This window comes from Podarcis vaucheri (genome assembly GCF_965113315.1).
Source record: "Podarcis vaucheri genome assembly, chromosome: 10".
Classification (NCBI taxonomy): domain Eukaryota; kingdom Metazoa; phylum Chordata; class Lepidosauria; order Squamata; family Lacertidae; genus Podarcis; species Podarcis vaucheri.
Window position 1 is genome coordinate 43,321,511 of NC_138748.1, and position 9,274 is coordinate 43,330,784.

Genomic DNA, 9,274 nt, shown 5'->3' on the forward strand with positions numbered 1-9,274 from the left:
TGCACAACTTAAGTAATGCGAGTGGCACCGAGTATGCTAGTCTAAGCCATTCCTCGCAAGACTTGCTTATTTTCATTACCCTTGTTACAGTGTATTTCTGGCAGAAATAACTCAAAAGGTGTGAGTCTTGCAACACTGAAGTTCCTAATACTCAGTGCTAAGCTTGAATGTTCTTTTAATTCTTTTGTAGGAGGGGATAAGCTAAAAACAGTCATTGTAAACTAATTTCTGTCTTAATTTGATAATATAGGTTAGTTCCTTTAGGCAGTAATCTCTACGGTAAACTACTGAATGGATTTCTAATTCTGGGTAGGAGTGACTGCAAGACATTCAAGTCTTGCAATACCTAAACTTGACTGGAGACTGTGTATGTTCTTTCCACTGTCAGGTGAGCTCCTTTTTAGCCCTATGTGAAGAAAAATGTGTTAGAATTGGGATCTCACCTCCTCAGCAGTCTGCCCATGTTAAACAGAAAAGTATGTAAACAGAAAAGTCTGTTTGATTACATACCTTCTATCACAATTATTTCTTTAAGGTAAGACATAGGCTGTTAATTGCTAAATAATAGCTGCTCTGGAATGAAGTCCAAAACCAGTATTATCACCCACTATTTAAGGAAGAGAGAGCTTGGTTCTCAAACTAGACATGTCTTAAGAACATGATTGAAAAATATTTGCTTGGACTGACCATGTCATGTTTGTTCAGTGGTTAGGAACTTTTCCCACACCATGGTCTCAATCCGGATTAGGAGCCCCTGCAGCTGCTTTTGCAAACAAAGAGACACAGTCAGTCTAAGTACATTTCTGAACCATCTGCTTAAAATTCACATATAGTCCAAAACATCATGTCTTCCAGATTTTTTGAAGATTATATTTGGAGGGTCATCTATTCAGGAATGGAAGCAAAAGGATCATTCTTTCCCCTCCTTTTCTCTTCCCTCTCAAGAGCATTTTCAAGGAAGCATTATGGAACAATAGCTGCTACCATTTGAAAAAGCCCTGTCTGCCTAATAAAGGCCTTCCCCAAATTCAGCATGATCAATTCATTATTGAATACCAATTAACTCTGAAAGGGCTATGTCCTTTCTTTTTTTAACAATAGGCTGATTCCCCCCCCCCCCCAATAAATTAATGCTCCTGAAAGATGCACAGTGGAAAGCTATAATTTTCTGTTCATACATGGCAGGAACAGGGGGACTCTGTTAATGCTCAGTCATAATATTCACATGTACCCTAAAATACAGCAGTATTCAATAATTTGTTAATCTAAAATACAACCCTAAACAAGCAGCTAGATTACCATTTGGGAAGATGGTGTGTATGCCTTTAGGTTGAGGCAGCAGGAAAGGCTACTCTCTTGCTCCATGCCACCACCATTCATCTCTTCTCTGGTATGAAATTCTTCCAATGGCAGGCAGTAAAGGAAGGGATGAAGAGAGTGGTGAAGGAATTGGGTAACCTCCTCTACTGCTTCAGAACCTTTGGACAAGATCTCCAGATTGCCACCTGGCAACCTCATGTTTTCTGCTGGTAGCATTTAAAACCTGTTTTGATGGCCATTTCTACGTGTGAAGTAGGGTAGCAGTAAATTTGGTCCTGAATGTTCTTTCAATAGATCATCTTCTGCTTGTAAAAACACACTTGTCTCCCCTCATTTATTGCAGTGGATAGGGGTTTGTGGTAGGAGAGAAAAACAGCAAGTCTAGTAACCATTAAAAAACCATCCTGCTGAAGGTTGCCAGAGCACTGAACAGTCTATACTTAAGTTTTTTTCTTCCATTTCTACAACCACAACCAAAGCTTATTTATTTCCTACTTGAGTCCATAGAGTTCAATGGAACATACTTTGTAGTAAGCATGTTTTAGGTTTTCACCTTGAGAAATGCCAGCAGTTTGTTTTTACCTTTGTGTATCATAAGCATTCCTTCTAATTCTATTCCTTCCTACATGCCTTTCTCCAGCTGACTGGTGCATCTGGCCAGATGGAGAAGTGGAATAAGTCCTGGAACTTACTTGACCACCCTTCCAAGCACTTTCCTTCCCACGATTTCAGGAATGTGCAGTGTGATCTGGTGTATGTTTACTCAGAAGTAAGTCCACTGATTTCAATGGGCCTTACTCCCAAGCAAGTACATATAGGATTGCAGCTTTGGACATCTTCACTGGGACTGAAAGTAGTTGATGCCTCTTGCATTATGGAACCTAATTTGTCCCCCGCTGCTGTTTCCAGTAAAGAGATGAGCCTGTTTCTGTTCTGTAATGTGTGTGGGCTCTTTCTTCACTTGTGTGCAATAATGATTAGAGCCTCTGCATCTAAGGAAGTTCTAGAAGAAGCTGCATTTTAGGACATAAATTATCCAGTTGTATCTTCTACCCCCTACCAGTTAACATGGCTGAGTATGGATATTCCATAGTCAAGGGCTTGTTTTAAAACGATTAGACAGGATAGCCATGTTCACACGCAGCATTCCACTCAGTCCCATGTATTTATAAAAAATGAAACATGTATATGTGTATAAATGGATAGATACACTTGCAGCCTAAACTGGCTGACAGTGGGCAGGGGAACCTGAATCCGCTCTTGTATGAGGGCAGAGTCTTGGTCCAAGTGATGGATCTGTCATTTCTGGGGATTCCGTTTTGCCATTTTATAATTAAAATAAAGACTTTGCCAGAAATGAGTGTGGTCTCTTTCGTTTTTTTGTTTTATCATCACTGTTCCTGTTTACCTTGATAGATAATAGTCTGGAATGGTACTGTATTATACAAGTCATAGCATTTATTATATTATTAATTATTAACCCCCGTCACCCTAAGGTCCCAGGGTGGGTTGCCGTATTAAAAACATCATTAAAAACAAATCAAACAAACACTTTAGGGAAAAGAGCAGGGGTAGAGTCTACTACTCCTGTCATCCCTGGCCATTGGACATACCATCTGGGACTGATGAGATTATCTAGGCCTTCTTAATAGGAAGATGCTTGTCTGGAAAGGGGGCCTCAGAAGCCTGAGGTAGAAAAAAATTCCACGACTCAGAAGGTAGCTATAGCTCCTAATCATTTCCCATCATTCGCAGAAGAGGAACAATTAGAATGAATTATGAAGAGCAAATACATGCAAATGTAACATGACAGTGCAGAACTTGGGGTATTTTAGCTCTGAATTTGTTGCATGCGTACATACATGTACAATAACCCAAAGCCTTAGAATCTAAGGCTTGGACTAATGGAGCTGAAGCTCCAGTCTCATCATATCCTTCATAAAATATTCCTGATGCACATAAGATGCCACAGTGGAGGAATACAGTGTTCTTCTAGCCAATATAAATATGGTACAAAAGCTGGGTAAAGAGCTACATAGTGGCCCAAGTAGACTGAGTGAAGCAGAAAGATTATGACTGACCAGGAGATGAAGGTAGTATCAATAAATTTGTCACAACTATGACGGCTTTTAAAACCCCAGCTAGGTAGAATGTCAACTCATTTCTTACAATACATTACCATTAGGTGGCACTAGCAGGTGACTGTTCTTAGTTCTTCAGACCTTTAACATACAGTGGTACCTCGGGTTAAGTACTTAATTCGTTCCGGAGGTCCGTACTTAACCTGAAACTGTTCTTAACCTGAAACAACACTTTAGCTAATGGGGCCTCCTGCTGCTGCCGCACCGCCGGAGCACAATTTCTGTTCTCATCCTGAAGCAAAGTTCTTAACCCGAGGTATTATTTCTGGGTTAGCGGAGTCTGTAACCTGAAGCGTATGTAACCTGAAGTGTATGTAACCCGAAGTACCACTGTATTGGGCCTTAAACTAGAAGTTACACATGTTTGCACGGGAACATACTTTATTCCTACTTTTAATTAGGAAAAGTAGCTTCAGAAGGCAATGATTTTCAGTGGACAAGGAGTGTGGGTGGCTGGCACGCCATCTATGGGGAGCGAGGCCCCCAAAAAAATTCAATGAGGGGCCGGGCCCCTCAATATTGTGCAGTCAGGCCCCATTGGGCCCTCCCACAGCTGCAACGGGCTTTGTCAGGCCCTCCCATGGCTGCAACTAGGCCCCATCAGGCCTTTCAGAGGGTGCACCAGGCCCCATTGGGCCTCCCACCATGTGACATCACGTGCACCACACACATGATGTCACACACGCGCACTGGGCTCCCCCAATGTTGGGCCGAACCCGGCGCACCTGGTGGGTGGTTAAATCTTTCCACAGATGCCCTTTTCCTACTGCCACAACACCCTCCAGCCTACTATCTGTTTACACCAGAAGTAGCTAATGTGTGGACCCCTGACTCACGTTGGGTTACAACTCACATCATCCCTGACATGCTGGCTGGAGCTAATGGGAGTTCAACAAGCTTTGGAGGGCCAAAAGTTTCCCATCCCACTGCACTGCTGATTCCATTTTTTGTTCTGCTTGTAGGCAAGAGACTAGAAGGACTGGTCCCTCAAATGGTTTAATCTAATCAAACTAAATTTACCCACTGTACATACTTTAGGCAGACAGAACTGAACATCACCTGCATATTGATGTTCTTTCTCAGTGGCTTCATATAGATTTTTAAATAGCACAGAATCTTGTGAGGCCCACAGCAAAATGCTATGCAGTTCCCCAGAACTGCCTTTTCGTACCAGACACAAATGGAAACAGAAACACTGCACCATTGTGCCTCCTACTGCTAATTCATATGGCTACTTCAGGAGGATACAATGATAAATGAAATCTAAACCCACTGAGAAGTTCAGCAGAATCAACAATTGCATTCCCTCTGTCTCTCTCCCTGAATAGGGATATCAGGAAAACCAGACCTGAAACCTGCTTGAAATAGGTCTAAAATCAGTTTCCTCCAAGAGTCCTAGAATCATATATGGTCAACACCCAAAAAGGGGGGTATTAGTGACCTTAATTAGTGATAATTATTAACTTCCTCAAGGTTAGAGAAGTTTTTTAAAAGACTGGTGGGGCTACTGCTTGCTTCAAGCGGTATTAGCTTGTGTTGTTGCTTTTCCTCTGAAGCCCAAAGCTCATTTCCACTGCCACTGGCATTTGTATTGCCTAAAGTTAGCTTCTCCCAGATAATACCAGCCCATATTATGATCTCTGGTCTCAGCAGGAGGTGCAAATCAAATATCAAACTCACCTCTCAGCTTCTGTTCTCTCTTGAACATCAGAGAATTATGGTTGTGATCAAAAGCAGGACGAAAACCGTATCACCTTCATACATCCTTGCACAAGTTCAGCCTTGGTAAAGGTGGTAAAATGGGTGTGCATTTCTCTCTCCTAGGTTACAGAGGAGCAAAGGGAGCCTGACTTTCTCACTAAGCGGCTGCATAGTGTTGACGCATTCAGAATCACCCGGGACTGTGGTGGCTTTTTGCCAAGCTCAGCTTCATTAAGGAGCTATAGCAAATATCCACAGAGAGAGTTATAATGGCCATACTGCACCCTTTCCATATTTAGTAACTCTGAACTTGGTTCCTTAGTGCTCAGCCTTCATTTCTCAGATATCTGTCAGAGTGAGATTCCTTAGGCAAAAAAAAAAAAGTTCTGTGGGGAAAATAGGGTATCCCAAAAACTTTCAGCACCCATAACAAAGTACAGTTCCTAGGATTCTTTGAGGGAAGCCAAAATTGTTAAAGTGGTATCACAGTACTTTAACTTTATGCTGCGAATATGGCCTGGCAACAAAAGTAGAATAAAAGTAAAGAGCTAACAATTTGCTGCCCTCTCATGAAACTCAAGGTCTGCTGCTTAAAATAGATGGTTCACAATGCCTAGTGGTCCAGTTTTGCCTATGACCCATACTTGTTTTTAAAAAATCTCTTATTTATTCAAATTTTGTATTTTCTTAACACACATACTTCAGATAAATTTTAAATAGTTCCTTAATGGACACAGTTTCCTGATGAAGTGCTATCACTAGATCTTTGAACTGAAATGTCTGCTTAATTTTGAATTTTTAGTAATTCTGTTCCTGCACCCACACATGGGATGCCTTTGCGCTATAATCATTCTAAGAACTTCCCACTTGCAGCACCGCAGACTGAGTGGCTGCCTTTGGTCAGGCCACCAGTTCGAAGCAAGTCAAGCCTCAATTCCCTTCTGTAAAATAAATGGGAAAGATAAAACTGAGCTTAGCCAATCTAGTATTAAAAAAAACAACAACATACAGAGCAGCACTAAAAGGTATGTCGCAGAAAGAGATAAAAAGGGACTGATTTTTATTTATTTCATAAAATTGATATGCCACTTGATTGTAGAAAACCTCAAAGCAGTTAACAAAAAGTTTTTGTGGACTAGCATCTGTTTAGAAACCCTGCTGCAATTCACAGCTCGGCCTATCCCAACTACACACTTGCTTGGGCACGGCAACATTTTACCGTATTTTAAATGCAGCAGTGAAGGAGCTTGCAATAAAGACATGCTCCAGAATACATTGCAACATTGCAGAAAATGATGTGCATCACTCAGCCAAGAGGTGGACTCCAACCCTCTGAAGTGACCCTGGAATGATCCTAGAGCTATGAATGCAGCTAAACGTTCTGTGCCTTCTCCGGCCACTTCCAAGACCATAACACAGAAGAGTGATGACAGGTGAAAGATATCACACTAGCCTGAGCACTTGGAAATCATGGCTGGTACTGAGCTTTGTGCCTCCTCTCTTGAGGCATTGTGCCCTGTGCCCCATTCCCCATCCGAACCAAGATTAAAGCCCTGTTGGCATCCAAAAGGGAATATGGTGACCATTCATGCTTTTTAAAAAGTTTCAAAATAATGTCCCAATAACTTAATCTTAGGGACACGGGTGGCGCCGTGGGTTAAACCACAGAGCCTAGGACTTGCCGATCAGAAGGTCGCGGTTCGAATCCCCGCAACGGGGTGAGCTCCCATTGCTCGGTCCCTGCTCCTGCCAACCTACCAGTTCGAAAGCACGTCAAAGTGCAAGTAGATAAATAGGTACAGCTCTGGCGGGAAGGTAAACGGCATTTCCATGCGCTGCTCTGGTTCACCAGAAGTGGTTTAGTCATGCTGGCCACATGACCCAGAAGCTGTACACCGGCTCCCTTGGCCAATAAAGCGAGATGAACGCCGCAACCCCAGAGTCAGTCACGACTGGACCTAATGGTCAGGGGCCCATTTACCTTTTTAACGTAATCTCAGGGCATCCAAAAGATAGTGCTTTCTGTTGCATGGCTAACATTACTTCTCCAGCAATTATTATTCAGGAGGAAAATGTATATATGTTCTATAATACATCAGTGCTATTGAATCTTTAACAAGTTCTTTAAATTATAGCTCACCATAATTTCAAGGCGTTACCGCTGCTGCCTTCTAAAGCCAAATATTTTGCCAGGTCTGGGAGAAGGATGAATACATTATAATAATGCCTGCATTGAGCAAGGCTAGCACTCGTGACAACTTCTGTTTGAGCAATTTGTTGCCACATCTCCAGCACATAATCTTTGATTTATCATTTGCATCCAAATGCAATGATTGATGGCTTTAGGCTCATCCCAGCATTCAGGACAAATGAACAAATGTAATCATGCCATACAGCTTTCAGTCATAGACAGATGACTTCATTGTTATCTGAGAGAGCGAACTGTCATAACTTTCCTATGATTTCACCAGTTCTATCAGCATGAATTAAGTATTATTGCAAACAATATGCCCAGCCCTGAAGGCAAGAAGCATTTCAACATCATTTTGGTTAGATTTCTATACCTCTATTTGAAATCGTCTAGACCTACTTCAGTTTGATAGCTTTCAGATTGCTCTATATCAGTCTACAGTACCTGTTTTCCCCTCAGTATTTAGATGTTAGTGCAGATTGGAATGCTGTCCTAAAATACTAGAATTTTGGAAGTTTTGCTCTCCATCCCTGTGGTATATTGTTATGGGTTTGTAGTGGGTGGGGGATGATCCCCTAAAATTCCTGGGTGCCGTGTTCTCCCCATAATTTCTGAAATTAGTAAATGCGGGGTTTGATCAATGGATTTAGCAACGCCTAAAAAATAAGTCAGGACAGGAGTGCTTGGAGTGCTCTGGTCCATGGGGTCACGAAGAGTCGGACAAGACTAAATGACTAAACAAAACAACAACAAAAAATAAGTCAAGCCAACTTCCTCAGGAGACTGGCTGAGAGAGGTGCCATCAAAGAACAAAACAGGTGGTGGGAAAGTCATTACCCTGACAAAAGGCACCCACCGGTGTGTTAATTAGCAAAAGAAAATAGCAGAGTTGGGAGGGGGCGGTTGCTAGAGTTACAGGGGGCATGTTGTTACCCCTTTTGCAAAAAAGTGCCCCTTTTGCATGAGACTTGGGTTGCCTTTTAGCAAGGGTTTTGGTCAGGTTTCCTCAACCTCAGCCCTCCAGATGTTTAGAGACTACAGTTCCCATCATCCCTGACCACTGGCCCTGCTAGCTAGGGATCATGGGAGTTGTAGGCCAAAAACATCTGGAGGGCCAAAGTTGAGGAAGCCTGGTTTTGGTGAACTAAAAGGGTGGGGCCAGATGCCATGCAAGCTGATGGACAATCTGTGTGGCGGAGACATAGATACGGCATTCTGGTTACTTTTGAATCCAAAGCTGTGCTGCTGTGGGAAGCAAGCCCCTCTTGAGATGTGATGCACAGAACCCTCTCTCCATCCAAACTCAGGTGTAAATATGTGTAAAGAAACCATATTCCAAAAAGAGACTACAGTCTACACTGTGCCTCATTTTTCCCAAAGGAAACACAAACCCTGGTTAAGTGTCAAAACCCCTGGAATCTCATACTGCTTGGCAGAGATTGGGGTGGCTGGTAAAAATATATCGTCTGATACTTTGATCAAAGAACCAGTTGAATGAAGATTCAACCGGCCAACACGTGTACATGGACTAAAGGAAGCCCATTTGTTCTTTGCTTCAGGCAGCAAAATGTTCAGGGCCAGCTCTGATCATGTCTCTAATTACATCAGGGTGAAATATTAATGTGTAACCTTCCAGCAGCCACCTAAGATGACTAATGCAATAAATAAACAAACAAAGAAAGAAAGGGAAGGTGCTGTTTGTTATGGCATGACAATGCTAAAGTAAGTACAGTAGCATTAATGTGGAAGCTGATAGTTTTTATCAAATATGGTTGGTTGGTTGGTTGGATGGGTGGATAGGATAAAGGTCATGTACAAACGTGGTAAACTGATATAAATACATGGTTTATAATGCAAACAAGATTGGGGAAAGACTACAAGAAACTTTCAGTTTACTTGCATTATACAGTGGTACCTCGGG

At 42.2% G+C, this 9,274-nt stretch overlaps 1 protein-coding gene across 1 annotated transcript in view; it reads right to left on the bottom strand.

Moving 5' to 3' along the window:
• XRCC6 (X-ray repair cross complementing 6) overlaps positions 1-5,282 on the bottom strand; it is a 29,189-nt gene extending 23,907 nt beyond the window's left edge. Inside the window, exon 1 of the mRNA XM_082241403.1 lies at positions 5,142-5,282. The gene's annotated coding sequence lies outside the window, so the exon portion shown is untranslated. The remainder of the gene's footprint in view (positions 1-5,141) is intronic.
• Positions 5,283-9,274: the final 3,992 nt, after the last annotated feature.